The sequence below is a fragment of the Crocuta crocuta genome, unplaced genomic scaffold (assembly GCF_008692635.1).
Source record: "Crocuta crocuta isolate KB4526 unplaced genomic scaffold, BGI_CrCroc_1.0 scaffold77, whole genome shotgun sequence".
NCBI classification, from domain to species: Eukaryota; Metazoa; Chordata; class Mammalia; order Carnivora; family Hyaenidae; genus Crocuta; species Crocuta crocuta.
Genome location: NW_027532172.1, coordinates 5,505,125 through 5,524,613, shown reverse-complemented (window position 1 = coordinate 5,524,613; position 19,489 = coordinate 5,505,125). Strand labels below are relative to the sequence as shown.

General features: G+C 45.2%; 1 long non-coding RNA gene across 2 annotated transcripts; it reads right to left on the bottom strand.

The window, feature by feature from the left end:
• Positions 1-6,637: 6,637 nt before the first annotated feature.
• LOC144242270 (uncharacterized) lies at positions 6,638-19,489 on the bottom strand. Of its 2 annotated transcripts, none has more exons than XR_013338318.1 (3): positions 19,142-19,489; positions 17,136-17,405; positions 6,638-6,750 (listed from the first exon to the last, which is right to left on the bottom strand). It is a non-coding gene; the product is annotated as an uncharacterized LOC144242270 (long non-coding RNA). The 2 variants fall into 2 exon arrangements; XR_013338317.1 differs by lacking the exon at positions 19,142-19,489 and adding an exon at positions 18,734-19,013.

The following is a 19,489-nucleotide window of genomic DNA, read 5'->3' as shown; positions in this document are numbered from 1 at the left end:
AGCTGTCAAAAGGATTTTAGTTGTACTGTGATCGTTTGAATTTTTATAAGGAAAATACTGTCCTTTAACAATGCTTATCATTAAAAGAAGAGAAGGAGGAGGAGGAAGAAGAGGAAAACCTAGAGAGATGAAATGTAGGAAGTGCCTCTGGGGAGGACAGTGAGCAGCTTGGAAAGACCTGATTCCCGGAGGGCCAGGTGCTCTGCATGAGGAAGAGCAACAGAAAGAAGCAAGTGGAGTGTGCACTTGACAAAGCTGGAGCCACACACAGGCGAGGATACCCTATGGGTCCCGGGAGAAGCCCCATCCCACTTACTAGGAGATTCTTTCTTCTATTCTCATTATGAAAAGAACCCATGAGGGGCACCTGGGTGGCTCAGTTAGTTAAGCGTCCATCTCTTGATTTTGGCTCAGGTCATGATCTCACAGCTCGTGAGTTCGAGCCCCACATCTGGCTCTGTGCTGGCAGTGTGGAGCCGGCTTGGGATCTTTGGTCTCCCTCTCTCTCTGCTCCTCCCCAACTTGCACTCTCTTCCTCTCTCTCAAAAACAAATAATCTTAAAAATAGCAACAATGTTTCCTACATCTTTAGTAACTTTCACTCTTAGAATTTTGCTAAGTTATAAGATATAATTATATCATGGGAATTCATTGCATATGTCATTTCCAAATAAGATGAAATACTGAAATTTAATTGCTAAACAAGTCTCAGTTTACTTACTTTTGACCTTTTATTACAGAGGAACTAAAGATATTTGGACCTGTTAGAAAACATGCCTTGTGCCACATTGAAAAATTGTGCTATGAGGAAATGTAGGTTTCTGGACATTATGAAATGTATCCATCAAGTTGCCAATCTAAAGAATGCTGCTGCAACAGATCACAATGGCTTACTTTTTAATTCACAATTGTTTACTTCTTAATTTTCCCTAGAAATTCAGATTTCTAAGGATTAAGAATTTCAAGTAATATGTATAATTAAAACTACTAGAAATAATAAGGGAAACATCTTTCTTATCAAAGAAGGTAGGATGTGTTTTTGAGTAAGCAAGGCATGAGGTATGGAGATGAATTTTTAAGAGAAATGAAAACAATTTTGTCCTAAAGTAAAGCTAGTGATTTCAGAATAGGAAAAAAAGAGAACAAAGAACAAAATGGTATAGAAATTTGAGAAGAGAGAATTTTACCTTGTTTAGGCAAGTTGGCTAAAACTGACTTGCTATTTATTATAACGATTTTTTTAATGTTTTATTTATTTCTGAGAGAGAGAGAGAGCGCGTGAGCAGGGGAGGGTCAGAGAGAGAGGGAGATATAGAATCTGAAACAGGCTCTGGCTCTGAGCTGGATGTTAGCACAGAATCCGACGCAGGGGTCGAACCCACGAACCGTGAGATCATGACCTGAGCCGAAGTCGGCTGCCCAACCAAATGAGCCACCAGATGCCCCTAAACTAAGCTTTTATATCAATAGTATACTTATGAACCTTTCTTTCATTGCTAAAAGGATGTAGTTTTGAGTATTGCTCTGCTTCCAAAAGAGATTGTGAAAGATTTTTCTTTATCTTTTAAGTAATCTGGCTAGAAAGCAAGGAATTTGTGTTTTCTCAAAATAATTTCCTATACTTCATGTTGTCTTTGTCCAGGCATTGATTACTTAAGAAAGTTGAATCTTCCCTATTAAGAGCTAGTCTTGGGGCGCCTGGGTGGCTTAGTCGGTTAAGCGTCCGACTTTCGCTTGGGTCATGATCTCNTGTCTCTCTTTCTCTCTCTCCTAGAAATAAATAAAACATTTAAAAAAATTAAAAAAAAAAAAAAAAGGTTCTAGGAGCGCCTGGCTGGTTTGGTTGGTAGAGCATGTAATTCTTGATCCCAGGGTTGTAAATTAGAACCCCACACTGAGTGTAGAGATTACTTAAAAATTAAAAGATCTTTGGGGTACCTGGCTGGCTCAGTTAGAAGAGCATGTGACTCAGAGTCATGAGTTTGAGTCCCATATGGGCTTTAGAGATTACTTAAATAAATACAACTTTAAAAAATAATAATAATAGGGGCACCTGGGTGGCTCAGTGAGTTAAACATCGAACTCTGGCTCAGGTCACGATCTCATGGTTCGTGGGTTCGAGCCCCGCATCAGCTCTGTGCTGACAGCTCAGGACCTGCTTTGGATTCTGTGTCTCCCTCTCTCTCTGCCCCTCCCCCACTCACGTTCTGTCTCTGTCTCTCAAAAATGATTAAATGTTAAAAATAATAAGTAAATAAAATTTTAAAATATTTTCAAAGAGAGAAAATTTCCAGCAAAGCAGACTTAAAAGAGCCTATATGGGGCGCCTGGGTGGCTTAGTCGGTTAAGCGTCCGACTTTTGCTTAGGTCATGATCTCGCGGTTCGTGGGTTCGAGCCCCGCGTCGGCCTCTGTGCTGACTGCCAGCTCAGAGCCTGGAGCCTGTTTCAGTCTGTGACTCCCTCTCTCTCTGACCCTCCCCTGCTCATGCTGTCTCTCTCTCTCTCCTAGAAATAAATAAAACATTAAAAAAAAAAAAAAGAGCCTATATGGTCAATCACTGTTTTTGCTGTACTTTTGTAAATAATCAGGCCAATTTTATTGAAATTAGACTTCATTTGCAAATAAATTAGTCTTACTATGCTTACCTTTGCTAAAAATGGGGATGATTGTAGAGAAAAGTTACATTTCAGTAGAAACTATAATATACACTTGTGGATATTAGATTTTAGTTCTGTTAAGCATCTTTGAGGTTTGGTTTTTCTACCCATAAACTAGACTGGATTTCTTCCCATTTCTTCCAATATCTGGCTGCAAGTCTCTGGACTGATGCTTCCAATTTTTCTCCTATCCTTTTGAGTTGGACTCACTGAGAACTAGAACTGTTCTTTCCCTAAAGGCATGCAAGCTAAAGCGGTACATGATATAAACTTCAGAGATACCACTGTTAACAGCTCATATATGGACAATCTTGCTGTTGCTCTATGGGCCAATCAGAAAGATCTCCAGATCTCTCTCACTTGTGCTCTCTCTCAAATAAATAAAATTTTAAAAAAATTTTTAAAAAGAAAGAAGAACAATCTCCAGAGGCATTCACCCTACAAACCAGGAAAATCTATCAGCTTGCCACTGCCTGCCCTCACTCCATCTGAAGATGCTTCAAACCCAAGCTTCAAACCTAAAAGCATCTCAACTGGCTGCTTTCAGAACTCAGAACCTGGGATTATGATCTGCTCCAATATTAACCATTTGCTATTGTTGTTGTTATTTCCATAGAAATGCCTTTTGTCAAACACCTGATTGCTTGCTCGCTCAATATAGGTCGAAGTTGGGGAACCCACCTGCATCACTACCTCCTGAAATAAACACAGCCCTCTAACTAAACTGACCTATTCTCAGGATGAAGAGACTGGTTCGATAAGATATGGACCAATCCACCAACTCAACAGCTTCAAACCTAGTACATGGGATGGCCCAAAATATTAATATTTCCACAATACTGCCCAAATCCTTGTGCAGATTCCCAGGGCTCCCAAGATCATTGACTTGCTTCCGTGGCTCTTGGCAGGACCCTTCAAGCTTGGGAAATGGCTACAGACTGGATTTAAGACTACTGCCTGTATAATTATTATAAAATCTTCTACTATAATCCTATTTAGATGTGTACTTTCTGGGTTATGACCCCTGATTTTTAGTTCATCAGCTACCCAGGCAGTTAATGTCCTCACCATTGACTCTGACACCTTGGAGTTACAGGGTAGGTTGTGGTGTTAACCCTGATCATTGGTTGTTTTTTTTTTCTTTTTTGTAATGCGAGTACCTGATTAAGCTTTGATTACCTAGGAATCCACTTCAAAGAGGCATCTACTCTAGATGGCTACTTTGAATAAATACAAGGCTAGCCACACCAGAAGACAAAAAACCAGGCCACCTCCCCTCCACTGAGGCGTCTTTGTTTTAGAGATCTTGGTAGATTTTGATAACTGTCCATTTGGGCTATTTGCTTTTTCTATTTCCATGCTTTAAATTCCTGCTCTTATATTTTGTTTGTTTATTGTTTTAGAGACAGAGACTGCAAGCAGGGGAGAGGAGCAGAAGGAAAGAGAGAGAGTGAGAATGAGAGAGAGAGAGAGAGAGAGAGAGAGAATCTTAAGCAGCTCCACACTCAACAAGAAGCCTAATGCAGGGCTCAATTCCACGACCCTGGGATCATGACCTGAGCCAAAATCAAGAGTCAGACACTCAACCGACTGACCCACCCAGGTGCCCCTCTGCTCTTATATTTTAAATTCAGCAATAGATAATGAGTCTCAGAAACCCTAGGCCCCCATTGTCTATCCCAATAAAAGCAAAACCCCAGCCAACCTCTTGCTAGCTCTCGCTCGTGCTCTCTTTCTTTCCCTACAACCTCACTGTGTGGCCCCAAGTTTGTCATGTATTTTCCAGGTTTCATAAGTAATAAACCTTTTTTTTCCCCTCAAAGTTTCCTGATGGTTTTCCGGAAGGGCACGTTGCTCTTATGATAAGAACCGAAAGGGCCGGTACAGCCACAACATTGTTCATTGATAGGCTGAGACCTGCACACAACACTTGACCCTTTAGAGTTCTGCTGAGATTACCAGCAGAGGACTGCCTTCCTGAAGACAGATGGACTCAGAGCAGGTGGTGGCCACAATTTCTGCTTGTGGGGCTTTGACCAAGGAGATGGTCTCACTAGGCCTAGCTCATTTCTCCCGGAAGGTCTAACACTCCCCAGCCCCCTCACACTCTGCAGAAGGTCCACTGCTCATTCCTTAAATGGAGCTACTACATCTTCCCACTTGCAAACCTTTCCCCCCCCACATCTGCTCCACCCCCACCCCCCCGTTCCACCCCACCTGTACCCTACCTCTGCAAGGCCTTCACCGTGTCTGTCTGTCCATCTCAGGGGCCATTGTCCCTGCCAGCCAACCGCAGGGTCCCATGTAGTCAGCTCTCTCGTAATGAGCTCTCCCCTCTGATACTGGGATCTTTTTCGATAAGCCCACTGACCTCTATGGGGCCCACCTCAGTCATCATATGGTCTCACAATACTGACCCTCCCAAAGGAAGGATCTTGGGGGCTCAATCAAGCTGTCCAACAGAACTCTCTGTGATCAAGGAAATACTTTATGTCTGTGCTATCCAATGCAGTAGCCATTAACCACACATGGCTATTAAGCATTTGAAATAAGCTAGTGTAGCATCAACTGATTCCTTAATTTAATTTTCATTAATTTATTTTTTTTAACTTTTATTTATTTTGAGAGAAAGATAGAGAATGGAGGAAGGGCAGAAAGAGAGGGAGAGAGACAGAATCACAAGCAGGCTCCAACACGGTCAACACAGAGCCCAGTGCGGGCCTCGAAATCACAAACCATGAGATCATGACTTGAGCTGAAATCAAGACTTGAATTTGCAACTGACTGAGCCACTCAGGTGCCCCTGATTTTCATTAATTTAAATTTAAGTAGCCACATGTATTTGGACAGTAGCAGAGATACCCTTTTCCTCCATCTCGTTGCAAAATGGTCTTCCTCCTTTATAGCTCCATATTCCAAGGTGTTTATGGCAAATGGATGGTCTTTGAGAACCCAAAAAATATTAGCCCGTGCCCACTGAACTCAGTTCAGGGCCAAAAGGAATCGCCCAAGATTTGCAGAAACTGGCTATTGTCATGTCCACGTGGACTTGAGAGAGAAAAGAGCTCTCTTCCAAGACGACACTCTGTCTCACAAGCACCACTGACCTCCACTCCACCCCTCATAGTGCAAGCCCCTCAAAGCTTCCAGAGAGATCCCCTGCCCATTTCCTTTAATCCCCAGAACACCCCTGGGACAGACAGGGAGGGTTGTGATGCTATTATCATTGCACAGATGAGTAAAGTGAGGCTGATCCAGGGCAGGACAGAGCAACTAACCCAAGACACCAAGCTACTCAGAGACAGATGGAAATAAGGCTGAGGCCCAGGTTACTCTTTAGCCTCTCTCGGCCACAGCTCACCCTCTCACCCCCACCACTCCCCTCTGTGGGTGATGGGAGCAGGACAACCAGGAATCATTTTGAAAAAGGTAAGCTCTGGGGCGCCTGGGTGGCTCAGTCTATTGAGCGCCCCAGTTCGGCTCAGGTCATGATCTCACGGTTCGTGGGTTCAAGCCCCACATCGGGCTCTGTGCTGACAGCTCAGAGCCTGGAGCCTGTTTCGGATTCTGTGTCTCCCTCTTTCTCTGACCCTCCCCTGCTCAAGCTGTCTCTCTCTCTCTCTCATACACAAATAAATAAAACATTAAAAATTAAAAAAAAAAAAAGAAAGAAAGAAAAAGGTAAGCTCTGACGCTTATCATACAACCAAATTCCACTTCTGGGTGTTTACCATCAAGAAATGTGGGGCACCTGGGTGGCTCAGTTTGTTAAACACCCAATTTCAACCCAGGTCATGATCTCACAGTTCATAAGTTCGAGCCCCCTGTCAGGTTCTGCACTGCTAGTGCAGAGCCTACTTCAGATCCTCAGTCTCTCTCTTTCTGCCCTTCCTCTGCTTGCTCAAAGGCATGTGCATGCTCGCTCTCTCTCAAAAATAAATGAACTTAAAAAAAAATAACATACCTCCACATAGAAACTTGTATGAGAAGAGCAACTTTATTCATAATAGTCAAAAAACAGGAACAAGCCAAATGTTCATCAACAGGCCCATCAGACTGGAATGCTGGTGACAAGGACACACAACGGAATGCTGCTGACAAGTAAAAAGGAAAGAAATGCCAATATACTCATCACAAATAAACCTCATAGACATTATGTTCGGTGAAAGAAACCAGATACCAAAGATCACCTACTGTATGATTCTATTCACATGAAATTTCCAGAAGAGACATAACTATATGGGTAGGAAGTATACCGGTGGCTGCCAGGGGCCAGAGTTGGGAAGAAGAGATTGACTACAAAGGGAATGTTTGGGGGAAATGAAAATGTCCCATATCTTGATTGCGGTGGTGGTTACACACTTGTAAATATTTGTCAAAACTCGTATCATTAATCTTAAAATTATGAATTTATACCTCAGTTTTAAAAGTTGTAAGGTAAGGGGGCACCTGACTGGCTCAGGCAGTAGAACACGTGACTCTTGATCGCTGGGTTGTGAGTTCAAGCCCCACAGTGGGTGTAGAGATCACTTTTTAAAAAAATAAAACATTTAGGAGCACCTGAGTGGCTCAGTCGGTTAAGCGTATTTCAACTCAGGGCATGATCTCATGGTTCATGAGTTTGAGCCCCATGTCAGGCTCTGTGCTAATAGCTCAGAGCCTGGAGCCTGCTTTGAATTCTGTGTCTCCCTGTCTCTCTCTCTCTCTCTCTCTCTCTCCCCCCTGTTCACCTTCTATCTCTGTCTCTAGTTCAAAAATAAATAAACAGGGGAGCCTGGGTGGCTTAGTCGGTTAAGCATCCAACTTCAGCTCAGGTCATGATCTCACCACTGGTGGGTTCGAGCCCTACATTGGGCTTTGTGCTGACAGCTCAGAGCCGGGAGCCTGCTTTGGATTCTGTGTCTCCCTCTCTCTCTGTTCCTCTCCCACTTGCACTCTATCTCTCTCTCAAAAAAGAAAAAAAGTTTAAAAATAAAAAAACCCAAAAATAAACATTAAAAACTTTTTTTTAAAAAAGGCTCTGAAGAGTCCTGCAGTAAAGGAACCTGCTTCATTCTGATTAATCCCAATTTCCTTAAATTTGCCCCCTTTTTTCACAGAACTCACAAACATACTGGAAGGCCTGAGGCAGGCCTTAAAGTCTGGATTTTAGGCTTACAGGATCAAGGGTCCAATCTCAATTCCCTCTAGGACAGGTGTTGCTCAAGGCTAGGAAGGGATAGGTCCTGGAAACCAAGCCCCATCCTCCCACCTGCAATCCCCTCCTACAACACCTTGCCTAATGTAGCCATTTGTCAACCAGCTGGCAGCCAGATGGTGTAAGATGCTCTAACTCAACCAGGATGGCGGGAGCCACAGGAACAATTTCACCTCGCAGAGGCCCACGGATTGAGAAAGCCTGGGACAGGGCAATGATACCACAGGTCCAACTTGTTGCTCTCCAGCTGCCTCCAGCTGCCAGCACAGAGTGTTTCCTCCCAGTAGCCAGAAGAGGTGGGGTGGGGGGGCGCACAGCAACTAGTGCAAGCTGTAAGAAGAGCTCAGCTGCTACACAGGATCTCTGACATCTAGAAGAATGACCCCCAGGAAAGCTCACAGGAAAACTTGGCCCTTTAGAATGAAGCCCTACTACGGCACTAGAACCTACTATGACTCCCTATTGCTCTGCCCACTGCCTCTGACCTAACTCAGCCTCATCACCTCTACCTGCTGGGAAATCACCTGTCTCAAAACACCCAGCGCTGGGTACTCACGTACAGTGGTGTACATGAGTGTGTTGCCGAAAAATGATCTCTGTGCTCTGGAGCAGAAATACATAACACAAAGACAGAGTTTGGGATAAAGAGGAACAATAGCTTTATTGCTTTGGCGGGCAAAGGACGCTGCAGCAGGCTGAGGCCTTCAAAACTGCAAGCCTGCCCAGAGGAAGGGGCTGGGTTTATAAGGAAATACAGGATCTGTCCAGTTTCAGCTGGGATTGTGTACCCGCTGCCAGCCTCCTTTGTCATGTCCTCAGGATGGTACCAGGTTCCTACAACAAAAGGCTAGGAAGGGGGTCACCTGGCTGGCTTAGTCAGTGGAGCATGTGACACTTGATCACATGGGTTGTGAGTTCAAGTCCCACAATGGGTGTAGAGATTACCAAAGAAAGTAAATAAAACTTAAAAAGAGGGGCACCTGGGTGGCTCAGCCAGTTAAACACCTGACTCTTGGTTTCAGCTGAGGCCATGATCTCACGATTGCATGAGATCCAGCCCCGAGTAGGGCTCTAGTGCTGACAGCACAGAGTCTGCTTGGGATTCTCTCTTCCTCTTCCTCTGCCCCCCTCCCTGTCAAAATAAATAAATAAACTTAAAATAAAATAAATTTTTAAAAAGGCCAAGAAGGGAGGAAGGGAGGTATGCAGAAGAGAAGGATAAGGTTACTTTAAAATGAAGCTTTGCTGGGGCACCTGGGTGGCTCAGTCAGTTAAGCTTCTGACTTTGCTCAGGTCATCATCTCACAGTTTGTGGGATTGAGCCCCACGTTGGGTTCTGTGCTGACAGCTCAGAGCCTGGAACCTGCTTCAGATTCTGTGTCTCCCTCTCTGTCCCTCCCCTGCTTGTGCTCTCTCAACAATAAATAAATGTTAAAAAAAAAAATTAAAATAAAGCTTTGCTGTAGCATTAGTGCAGCCATTTTGATTTTTCTTCAACTTTATGCTTTTTAAACTTTAATTTTTTTTAATGTTTTACTTATTTCTGAGAGAGAGACAGAGAGAGAGCCAGCATGAACAGGGGAGGGTCAGAGAGAGAGGGAGACACAGAATCTGAAGCAGCCTCCAGGCTCTGAGCCAGCTGCCAGCACAGAGCACGATGCGGGGCTTGAACCCACAAACCGTGAGATTATGATCTGAGCCGAAGTTGGATGCTTAACCAACTGAGCCACCCAGGCGCCCCATCAACTTTATGCTTTTAAGTGGTTTCTTTTTTGTTTGTTGCTGTTGTTTTTAGAGTTTATTTATTTTTTTTTAACTTTTTTTTTTTAATGTTTTATTTATTTCTAGGAGAGAGACAGCGTGAGCAGGGGAGGGTCAGAGAGAGAGGGAGTCACAGACTGAAACAGGCTCCAGGCTCTGAGCTGGCAGTCAGCACAGAGCCCGACGCGGGGCTCGAACGCACGAACCGCGAGATCATGACCTAAGCGAAAGTCGGACGCTTAACCGACTAAGCCACCCAGGCGCCCCTAGAGTTTATTTATTATGAGATAGAAAGAGTGCAGGGGAAGGGCAGAGAGAGAGAAGACAGAGAATTCCAAGCAGGCTCTACACTGTGCCGGCCCTGGGACTTGATCTCACAAACTATAATATTGTGATCTCAGCAGAAATCAAGAGTCAGATGCTTAACCGACAGAGTCACCCAGGCGCCCCTTGTAAGCAGTTTCAAGTGTAGTGTCACACATTCAATAGGTTCCATTAGCCCTGGGGCAGGATGGGAAACAGTGAGGATCAGCAGTCCCCTGCTTTTCTCTAGTACACTTCATTTCAAATTTCTGAAAAGTATTTACACTACTTTGTTCTCTCTTGCTAATGCCTCTGAGTGGTAGGCTGATCAGGAATCATTCCTTCCATTTCCTTGAGGGTAAAACTGAGATCAAAGCAGTCAAGAGGCTGACGCGAGATAAGGACCAGATGAGACCCAGATGACACCAATGACATAGGTTTGGGGCTCCTGGCCCTGACCAGACCCCACCTTACAAAAGCCTCTGGAAACAATCCCCAGCGATTGGGGTGCATTTGGTTTTTCACACATGCTTAGCTTCCAGCCCAAGTCGCTCTAATTACAGCTGCCTCTTCCGCCACCAACACTCAATTCATTCCCAGAGAATATTCTCCTGAGAAATAAGCGCCCTCTGGCAGATTCCTCGGGTATTACGCCTATGTCCACCAGGGAGAAGAGTGGCAGGAAAAAAGTCCCCAACCTTTTCAGGAAAGAAAGAGGACCCTAGGGACCTGCCTCACTCCCACCCCCCTCCAAACCATAAGTCCAGTCCATCTTCCATGGGGGGAAGCGAGAGGAATGACAGCTTCTCAGAGGTTGTCTAAACCCGCCACCTTCAGGATAATATTCATATTCTTAGTCTTCATCCACTACACACACATTCCTCCTCATCGCAGTGAGCCAGATTCCACACAACAGCTGGGTACAAGGAGCCTTGATGCCCCAGAAGAGCTTCTGGCTTGCCCCGGAGGCCCGAGGCGCTCGTTCTCTACACCTGGTTCCCACCTTTGAGGGCCCAAATGGCTCCTTCTATCATGACCTCTCTGGAGCATCATTTTTTAGGAGCAATTTGAGGTAGGAGGAAAATCTGAAGAATAGTATCCTGAAAGTCAAGTGAAGTAAGTGTTTCTAGAAGGCAGTAGTCAACTGTATCAAGTGCTGTAATGGACAGCTTCTGGACAGAGTAATATGAGGCATGTGAATTGGTCACTAGATTCAGCAAAATGAACATTCTCTGTAGAACTTGCCATATGCCATTTCCACAGAGTGGGGAGGATCCATGTCTGATTGGAGTGGGTTCAGGACAAAATGGGAAGAGAGAAATTAGAGACTCCGTTTTTTAGTTTAACTGTGAAGGGAAAGAATATAGCTGGAGGGGAACGTGGCATATATATATATATATCCCTATAATACGTATGTATATATAATTTAAAAATTTTTTTAATGTTTCATTTATTTTTCTTTTTAAATAATTTTTTTACATTTGTTTATTTTTGTGAGACAGAGGAGAGAGGCAGAGAGAGAAGGAGACACAGAATCTAAAGTAGGCTCCAGGCTCTGAGCAAACATTCAGCACAGAGCCTGATGTGGGGCTTGAACCCACGAACCGTGAGATCATGACCTGAGCTGAAGTCAGACGCTCAACCGACTGAGCCACCCAGGCGCCCCTATATACATAATTTTTTAAGTTTATTTATTTATTTTGAGAGAAACAGAGACAGTGCATGTAGGGGAGGGACAGAGAGAGAGGGAGAGAGAAAGAATTCCAAGCATCCTCGGCGCTGCCAGTGCAGAGCCCAATGCAGGACCTGAACCAACCAAACCACAAGATCATAACCTGAGCGGAAACCAAGAGTCAGATGCATAACTGACTGAGCCACCCAGGCACCCCATTATATTTATATATATAATTTAATAATATTTCATTATTAACAATAAGCATTTCACTGAAATATACCACTCACACAGAAAAGTGAACAAATCATGAGTGTGCAGCTCAATGAATTGCCACAGGGTGAACACATTCACGCTACTAGCACCCAGCTTAAGAAACCATGTGACCCATTCCCAAAAGTTTTCCTTGCACCTCCTTTGAGTCACCCCCCCCAGGCCCCCCCAATCAGTACCCTCACTTCTACCACCGAAGATTTAAAAGCAGGACTTCTTTTTTCCTTAGTATTTTAAATGTGTATTTATTTTGGGGAGAGAGAGAGAGAGAAAGAACGAGCAGGGGAGGGGCAGGAAAGAGGGAGACACAGTTCCGAAGCCGGCTCCAGGCTCTGAGCTTTCAGCACAGAGCTCAATGAGGGGCTTTATCTTTTTTTTTTTTAATGTTGATTTATTTTTGAGAGAGAGAGAGACAGAGACAGAGACAGAGACAGAGCATGAATGGGGAAGGGGCAGAGAGAGACAGAGACACAGAATCTGAAACAGGCTCCAGGTTCTGAGCTGTCAGCACTAAGCCCGACACAGGGCTTGAACTCACAAACTGAGATCATGACCTGAGCTGGAGTCAAACATTTAACCAACTGGGCCACCCAGGTGCCCCCCAATGTAGGGCTTTAATTCAAGAACTGCAAGATTATGACCTGAGCCAAAGTCAGACACTTAAAGACTGAGCCACCCAAGTGCCCCTGGACTTCTATTTTTTAAACATTCTATGTCCGTGGAATCAACAGCCCTCCTCTGCATCTGGCTTATGTTCAACATGGATTGTGAGATTCGGCCATATTGTGGATAGTTCTTTCCTTTTCATTGCTGTATGAAAGAACCCCCATTTACCCATTCTTTTGTTGATAGGCATTTGGGTTGTTCTCTACTAGGGACTAAAATGAATAATGAAGCCTTGAACATTTGTGTAAGTGCTCTTTGATGTGCTTATGAGCCATCCTGTACCTTCTGTGCCATCTCTTACCTTCCCGGAGCCTTCCTGTGGCTACTTCCTTACCTTCCACCTTTCTCACCCATTCAACATGACCAAGAGCTCCATTTGGCCACCTTGCATGACTCCCTTCAGTGCAGCTCTCAACCATGGACTGGCCACTCCCTCCCTTGTGGTTCCTTCCCCAGCTCCACCTTTATAGGCCTCCCTCACTACATCCAGTCTTCATTGCTGGTGCTCCCAAGACCCAGTTTCCAAAAATACTCTCTGCACATCCTCAATGAACTTATCATCCCCTGCTAATGAGTCCCAAATCTCTCCCCTGAGTGCCAAGCCCATATAGAACACAAGCACAAAATGGAACTCAAATTCCTCTAAAAACTGTGCTGCCTATTGCTGAAATAGTTACCATCAACCCAGTTGCTTAAGTCATTACCTAGGAATCATTCTAGAGTCCTTCCCCCCCCTTCCCCCTCAACTGTCAGTTATCAAAATCCAAAGAGCTCTACCTCCTTCCCGAGGTCACTCCCTTCCTCCTATTGCTAAGGCCCCAGGAAATCACTCTTTCTCAAGAGGAAAGCCCCCACCTTGCAGGCTTCTCCACTCTCCCCACTGACCCACCCTGATCCCATTATCATTCACCCTCTGCTGTCCACAGGCCCAACCCTTCAGCCAGCTCAGGTCCTAAGAGCTGACTCCTTCCTCCCACTTGGGTCCCTCACAAACACCCCCTTGTGCCCATTCAAAGACTTGGCTGGAGCAACTCAGAAATAGGTCCCAAGAAGTGGTGTTCTCACCTCCTAGCTTCTGAGGGCTCTACCTTCTCCTTAGAAAGCACCATGCCTCACCCCACCCAAAAATTCCCCGCTTCCAGAGACCTCCACCAAGAACTGTGCCAGCCTTCCAGCTTCAGCCACCTAATCTCCTTTGGGAAGTGCCCCACCTCCTCCAGCCCACTCCATCTCCTCCCCTCCTCCAGGTCCTACCAACCCTGCACAAAGGGCAACCATTATCATGGTGATAATCCCATTATTGTAAGCCCCCTGAGGGCAGAGATTGTGGTATTTTGTTTCAAATCCTAGGTTTGTCCTAGTAAGCAATAAATATTTGTTGAAAGCATGAATACAAGAACAGGGGTGTTGAACCAAGTATTAAGCTCCCTGGACAGAAGCAGAGGGGAGAAAATTTTCAGATTTAAGGGAAGAAAATATTTGAAATAGTGCTACTGAGCAGGAGAGGGCACCATGGACCGTGGGAACTGCAACAGCAGAGACGCCTAAATAGCATCTGGCTGGTGCTGGGGTGCTGGTGAGGGAAAAAGGACATGGAGCAGGAGAGGTGCCTCACAGTCAAGGATCTGGTGTCCTGGGCCCCAGGTTTGGGGCTTCAGCCTGTCACCGGTTGCTTTTCAAACTATAGGTTGCAGGCCATCATAACATCAATTTTGACATTAATCCTCATAACCAGGATTTTTTTAAGTGACATAAAATAAAATAGGAAACAGTTGTATTGCATGTAATATGAATAAATGATGCAATGGAAACTCTTTGAAATGTGTGTTCTGGGTCACAGGTCTAAAATGTATGGAAGCCCCTGTTTTAAGCAATGTGGGGGGTACAGGAAGGGCTTTGAGCAAACGCTGGGAGGAAGAGATTAGATTTGCATTTAGAAAGATCACTAGGGGCCAGGCCTTGGGAGTCCAGCTACACCAGGGTGAAAGTGGGAAGGAACTAGTAGATGATGATATCATTTCCAACCACAGGCACTGGGGAGGATACCAAGTTTAAAAGGAAAGGGATATAATGTGAACTTGAGGGGAGTAGAGTTGAGTTGCCAGTGAGCCATTCTAGGCGGATTTAGATGAGGGGCTAGAATTCAAGAGAGAGATCCCTACTGGAGGCAGGATTTTGGGAATAAAACTGAAGAAGCAGTGGAAGTGGGTGAAACCATTCAAGAAGCAGCCATGAAAAAATGGAGAAGTTCCCACTAGAAACGTCTGTCATTTTGGAGCAAACATTTAGCCATGAGACAAGACATGGCTTGTGCTCAGAATATCATCCTGCAAAACTTGTTACCCAGCACAATACAGAACAAATACAAATTATGTATTAAAATAATGTGTGTCACCTCTGGTCCTCGATGTCCTTAAAAATCCATATAGCTCAGTGGTTCCCCAACCTGGCTGTGTATCAGAACAATTCAGGGAGCTTTCTGAGTGCACAGATTCCAGGCAGGGTCCCACACTGAAACTGCAAAATCAAAATATCTAAGGGAGACCAGAGGAACTGTATTTTCAAAAAAAGCTCCCCAAATTGGTGGACATTAAAAAAAAAAAACAAACCAAGGAACTCTCTCTGTAATGCTGAACCAACTCCAAGATAATATGAAGTGAAAAAAGCAAAGCTCAGAACAGTGTTTATAACGTATTGCTGTGGGTGAAACATCAAAAGTATATATGGGAGGGGCTCCTGGGTGGCTCAGTCAGTTGAGCATCGGACTTCAGCTCAAGTCACGGTTTTGCAATTTGTGAGTTTGAGCCCCACATCCAGCTCTGTGCTGGCTGTGAGGAGCCTGCTTTGGATTCTGTCTCCCTCGCTCTCTGCCCCTCCCCTGTGCATGTTTTTTTTTTCTCTCTCTCAAAAATAAACAAACATTTTTTTTAAAAAAGTGTATTGTGGAGACTATATACTTGTTAGCACAGACAGGCTCCAGGAGATACAAACAACAACAACAAACAAAAGTGGCCACAGTGGTGACCAACAGGAAAGAAAACAGGGTAGCTGGGGCAGGGATGAGAAGATTTATTCTAGGCCTTTTAGGGTACCATTTGAATTTGGACCATATAAATGGATTATCTACTCAATAAACAAGTCCTCAGATGATTGTGATGTAGAACCAGAATTTGGGAACCTCTGATTGTAGGTACTCCTCCTTACCTGACAGCATCTAAGACACCGGTTCTACAGCCTCCTAAACAGCTCATGTCACTTGGGAAAGCTCTGTTAGTTCTGATCCCCCGCCTTAGTTTAAACTGAATCTGTCTAGCCCTCTGGGAGGCTCCTGCTGAATAAACCCAAACCTGCTACCAGTACAGTTGGGCGAAAGGAGGAATGGGCACATGTAAAACATTAAATCAGAAAAGGAATGTTTCTTTTTCCACAGAAATGAAGTCTGATAAATTGATGGGAAATTACTTGGATTTCCTGTTTGTTTTTAACAAAGGAAATCCCTTCTCCAAAAAAATGAATAGGGCACTGCAATACCTAATGCAGATTTAAAAGCCAAGTTTCTGGGGGTGTTTGGGTGGCTCACGACGTTAAGCAGCACACTCTTGGTTTCGGGTCACATCATCATCTCACAGTTTGTGAGTTGGAGCCCCAAGTTAGGCTTTGAGCTGACAGCACACAGCCTGCTTAGGATTCTCTCCTTCTCTCTGTCTCCAAAGTAAATAAATACACACTTAAAAATAAATAAATAAAAGCCAAGTTTCTGTGGTTGCCAAGGAGTGGCAGGGAGGAGGCAGGAACCCTGCTGGGGCACTTCACTGTTTAAGAGAAACTGTGGCCTACTTCTCCCCCTCTGCATCACCTCCTCCCTAGTTGCCACCATCTCACAGCTGGTCTTCCAACTGGTCTCCCCAGCTCAACCGCTGCTGCTCTGAAATCAATTCCCCACTCTGCAGCCAGGGTTATCTTCTTAAAATGTCAATGTAAACCCCTTAGCCCTTGAGATAAAGTCCAAGTTCTAGAATGTGGTCTGCAAGTCCTTGCAGAGTCTGGGCCTTCCCCAGCCTCCTCTTCTCCCATTGTTCTCTGCTACACACGGGGCACTCCTTCCTGCCTCAGAACATTCTCTTCCACTTAAGGGCTTATCCTTCTGGATATTTCCTCAGCGACGACATACCAGATCAGATAAGATTCTTTTCTTAAATACTCAAAGCATTCATGCCTTTTCTACTCTATCCCTGCCCCCCCCCCAAGACATCCCACTTTTTCTTTGTAACATGTACTGAGGAGTCCCCTGAGCCAGGCACTGGCTGGTACTATAAGAAGGGGGAAAGAAGGCAAAGTTCCTACCCTTTTAAGACACACCCTGATTACATAATCACAGAAACAAATGTGAACATATGGTGCCTGGATGATGGATGATAACAGGGGAATAGATCCGGAAGTCTGAGGGTAGAGCTTTCCTGTTAAGGGTGGATATTTGCTGACTGAAGGGACTATCGAGGTGAGAAGGACACTTCAGGCAAATGTCCAGAGAAACACTGACCCTGTTTGGATCTGTTTGGTAGGCTCTTAGTAGAAACTGAATGAATATGCAAAAAGTGACTTGCCTCAAAGCAGAATCATATGAGAACTCAGATCTGTCAATTCAGTGCAGGATTCTACTGCTCTTCCTGGATTTTGGAGAACATGTCAAAGTGAATGGGGGAAAGAGTTTGGTGAAATTATGTGTTTCCTTTTGCTTCAGTTTTACATTTCCGACATCAAGTTTTTATTCCAGTACTTGAACTTGTTGGTGGAAATATTTCAGGATGTTAATCCACTTGGGCTGATCCCATTCAGGCAATGTCTGCTCAGACAAGGAGGGAATTCCTTCGTCTCTGAAACAAATATGGATTGTATATTTACAATGCACAATGATGCGAAAAACTTAAAATGTTGATAGTTGTGTCTTTGATGATGGTAAAATTACACATGATTTAAAAAATTGTGCTATCTGGGGGCACCTAGGTGGCTTAGTCGGTTAAGTGTCTGACTTTCACTTGGGTCATGATCTCACGGTTCGTGGGTTCGAGCCCCACGTCGGGCTCTGTGCTGACTGCCAGCTCAGAGCCTGGAGACTGTTTCAGTCTGTGACTTCCTCTCTCTCTGACCCTGCCCTGCTCACGCTGTCTCTCTCTCCTAAAAATAAATAAAACATTTAAAAAAAAAATTGTGCTATCTGTATTTTCTATGGCTATTGTTATTTTGTATTATTTGTATAGTACAAATCTTTGAAAGCAAAAGCTTTTTAAAGAAATAATTTAGGGACACCTGTGTGGCTCAGTGGGTTGAGCATCTGACTCTTGATTTTGGCTCAGGTCATGATGTTGCAGTTTCAAGAGTTGGAGCCCCTTGTAAGTCCAACTCTGTGCTGACAACACTGACAGTGCTGACAACCTGAGATTCTCTCTCTCTGCCCCTCCCCTGCTCACACTCTGGAGGGCTCTCTCAAAATAAACTTTTAAAAAAGAAAAAAAAAATCCACTTCACTTAAGGAATTTAATGGTTGGCCCTAAGCGAAGGTAATGGTCATAATCTATGCCAGACACCTAAAATATACAGTCTAAATAAGCAGAATGTTGTCTCTAAACAGGCTGTCTACAAACAAGTCCTCTTTGCAGTCTAATCATTGTACCTATGCCTCTCTTATAAAATCATTCATTCTAGGACCTGCCACTGATGCAAGGGATATACAAATAAATATGGTCATCGATAAAATGGGGACAACTCCTCCCAGAGTTGAAAGGATTAAATGAATTTAAACAGATAAAACTCTTAGGACAGTGTCTGGCACCTAAGCCCTATATAAGTGTTAGCTATTATTATATTTATGGCATTGCTATCTAGGAGCTCCCAATAGGCAAAGAAAGGGTAGAAAAGAGGAATTGATTCTGAAAAAATACAGTACAAGCTGAAAATGCAGGTGAGCAAAGCATGTTGAATCCCACAGTCTGTACTGTAGGGTTCAAGTCTGTGTGGTCAGTTTATGGCCAGCACTGAGCGCAGGGGCTGTGACAACCCGCTGCACTGGAGCGTTAGCGCTTCGTTGTCTGGACCTGGAGTTCGAGAGGCCGAGTCCGGTCTTGGGACATTCAGTTCCTGCCCTCGTTACAAAACTGGGGTCTGGAGGCCGGGGGCGGGGGGTGAAGAGAGGAGCCCACAGTACCGTCGTTATAGGCGCAGCCGGGCCTCCAGTGTCCAGGTCGGCTCTATCCAGCCTGCGCGTCCCCTCCAGGTGTGGAGTGCGGGGCAGGCGCTACCCTGCTGGAGCTACCGGCCCTGGGGCCAAAGCAGGTAGGAGGTGCCTGGACCGCACACCCGAGTGGGACTACGCTTCCCAGCATGCAACGGGGCAAGAGGGGCCTCTCGGCGCTTTCCGCGCCTCGCAGGTTCCTCTGGGAGTTTTCATTGACCTCTGAGCCCCCCTCTCAATTGGATCGGCTCTGGTCTCCTCTAGGCCCCGCCTCTTTAGGAGAGTGGGTGACTCCCCAGAGCCCCGCGTGCTGCTTCCTTCTTTCCCTCTCATTGGTCCACCATAGCTGCCATTCGGGAACGAGGAAGAGAAGTTGCTTACTGATTGGTGGATTCCGTTTGGCGCCAACTAGGAAAGGGGGGCGGGGCAGCGGCCGTCCCTAGTGAGCAGCTATTACCGCGAAAGGCCTTCCTGGCAGCGACAGTCGGAAGGGAGGTGAAGGTCCGCTTGGTACTCTGTGACCCCGGTTTGGAGTAGGGGCTGAGAAGAAAGCGAAGAGAGTGTGAGCCCTGGCCGTTGCTTCGAGGCTGTGGCCGCTTTCCTTTCCCGACCCGTCGCGTTTGTTTGGATTTAATCTTCAGGTTGCTGGCGCCCGCCCGCCTGCCGGCCTCGCGGAGGTGCGGGGGGAGCACCCGTGCATGTGACTGGCGCCTGCCGGGTCCAGACACC